The sequence below is a fragment of the Pollicipes pollicipes genome, unplaced genomic scaffold, assembly GCF_011947565.3.
Source record: "Pollicipes pollicipes isolate AB1234 unplaced genomic scaffold, Ppol_2.1 Scaffold_7262;HRSCAF=8765_pilon_pilon_pilon, whole genome shotgun sequence".
Classification (NCBI taxonomy): Eukaryota; Metazoa; Arthropoda; class Thecostraca; order Pollicipedomorpha; family Pollicipedidae; genus Pollicipes; species Pollicipes pollicipes.
The window spans coordinates 20,920,984-20,923,925 of NW_023597055.1; positions in this window are offsets into that span (position 1 = coordinate 20,920,984).

A 2,942-nucleotide genomic window follows, 5' to 3' on the forward strand; every position below is an offset into this window, starting at 1 on the left:
TATAATTCCATGTACAGTGAGGTCACAATAGGTCATGTAAGGTCATCAAGGTCATCAAAGGTTAATGATCTATGTTGGCAGTAGCGAAGAGGCTAAATGAACGAATGCTATGAGTGTGATACCCGCATTGTCGTGTTTGCTTCTGAAGAAGATATCGTCTAATTTCTTGTTCCAATGTACCTGTTCTCAGTTTTCTTACAAACACCTTGCCAGACGTCGAAGTGACTACGCCTAACGTAAACAACAGCTATCAGATCTTGAGTACCTGTGTATGTTCAATGCCTATTCATGGCCATAAAGAAGTGTTGTACTCGTGGCATAGACCCAGTTGGCACTTCAAATTTTGTCATTAGGGTGGCTAATAAATTTGACCTACACCACAGATGACCTCTAGGTCACCCTAAAACGGCATTGTTGTGTCTAGAACGTGTTTGTCCCACAGCTACATGCAAAACATCAACCTAGGCAGAAACACTTAAGAAGATAAGTATCGTTCTTGCAGGATGATGGTAGACTAGTTTTCAACGGTGACCTGATTTGACCTGACCTTGTGGGGGAACAGAAATGGTCGGAATGGACTCTCCATAGTATTTGCACTTATTTACGTGCCCTCCACATCAGTTTTCACGTGTTTACGTAGGCTTTAACTGCATCCATCGGAACGACCATTTTTGACCTTTACCGTCCACTGGTGACCTCACATTTGACCTAAAGTGGAATATTTGGGGTGTATTTTTCATGATTTGACCAGATCTTCAAAATGGTATTTTTCCATACGGCGTCTAAAAGTTGGAGATCCCAGAGGGGAAGTCAACTCCCCCCCCCGCCGAGCGCGGTTGTCTCAGACCACCGGCCGGTCGCGGGTTAAGAACAGACGGTGGCACTGTGTACCATGTCCTTACTTAGCATTCATTGTGCTTTTTCTTACGGCTATCTATGTAAATCTCTCATAAGTCCGCAGATTTTGCCAACATTTGATAGGTCTCTTCGCCTGCGTGATGTTAACAGCGCAGCGCCGGTTAATAGCACGCGGGATGTGCCGGGGAACAGGATGACGATGTCAGAATGCCAGTCCAATAACTGCTTTCACGGGCACAACAAGCTGATTAGAACCGCTGGCATTGACATTTTGCCAGTTTCCCCCGCTGTGTTCCTGGGTCGCTCCTCGGCTCCTCGCCCCTTCTCTCCCCTCCTCTCTCCTCGGCCCACACGCCGTTGACGGGCTGTGCACCATCCGCAGTGCGTAGGTGCTGGACCACCTGGACACGCCGCGACGTGCACCGCGGAGACCGAGTGTATTCGCAATGCGTTGGTGACCGGACCACCTGGACACGCCGCGACGTGCACCGCTGGGAGACCGGGTGTGTTACCTTCACACGCGCTCACATCCGCCTTTCAGTCAGGAGCGTTCGCCTTCCGCCCGACGGCCGGCGAAGGTTGCGTCATAGCCGGGTACTGGCGGCAGGAAAAGGAAATGCCGGCACGCAGACGAAAACTGGACAGGAGAACGCCGTCGAAGTGGCACGTGCGTCAAACAATGCGCCCATCGCAGCCGTGCTAGAGTGTGCAGTTGGTTTTCGGGCCGGCCGTGAGGACACTGTGAAAGGAGCTTCTCTTGGGAGTGGAAACAATGTTCCGGACAACGGTAAATTGAGCTGTACGATCTATGGAACTCCAGTCACTTGTCACGTTGGTTTGTTTTAATAGCGTAGTGGTCAGTTGCTCGTTTTCATCTTCACCTGACAGACCTACAGACGTGGATCACACATTTGTCATCAAAAACTGTGTACTACGTCTGGCGCGGGAGATATCTGGACCGAAAGGCATGATGGCGATGAAACGTGCCCGAGCCAGACGAAATATCCAGCGGCCAGACGGACGAAATATCCAGCGGCCAGACGGACGAAACATCTAGCAGCCAGACGGACAAAACATCGGGCAGCCAGACGGGCGAAACATCTCGTGATCAGACGGACGAAACATCTAACGGCCAGATGGACAACGCATCTAGCAGCCAGACGGACGAAACATCCAGCGGCCAGACGGACGACACATCTCGCGACCAGACGGACGACACATCTAGCATCCAGACGGCCGAAGCATCTCGCGTCCAGACGGTGCCGCTGCATGCTACGGCGTATAAAAGCGCATCTCTGCCGCTGGTTACCCGACACCGCCGCCGCTTTTCATTCAATCGGTAGAATTCCGACCAACTTTTCTGATGTCAAGAAGCTGGTACGGAATTTGTGTGACGTCGGGGCCATTTACTGGCGGCTGACGGCTTTGTGCTATATTCTAGTGATGACCGTCATCGTCTGTTCACTGTGACGGTCCCCGCGGCCCATTCCAAAAACTGTTCGCCGGAGCTGTATCATTTTCAGTGATTTCGAGCACTTTGACGACCTGAGGCGTTTCACATGTGGTTATCTTGGCTACAGCCGTCTCTCTTTTGGTGGTAGATTGCTCCCGGGTGGCTAACGGTGCGCAGGGATCCTCACTTCTTTCTTCATCGCTTCACTGAATCCTCGCGACACCCTTTTCTGGGACCAGAAAGTTAACTAGCCGTTAATCAGAAACCGGTTTAAGTCCCGCATCCTGGCGAGAGCCACATCTGAGCACCCACACATATCTGAGAAGGGCGCCTGCATGGGGTAGCCCCGGTAGCGCAGGACCATCAGATGACCGGAGAGTGGGAAGTCTCGGGGTAGCGCAGGACCATCAGATGACCAAGAGTGGGCAAGCCTCGGTAGCGCAGGACCATCAGATGACCAGAGAGTGGGGCAAGCCTCGGTAGCGCAGGACCATCAGATGACCAGAGAGTGGGGAAGCCCCGGTAGCGTGGACCCAGATGACCTGGATAGTCCCGCAGATAGCTTTGCTTACCACTCACCCGGACCTTTGCCACTGGAGTTATTACACTTAGTCGGACATGTATGCAAGCA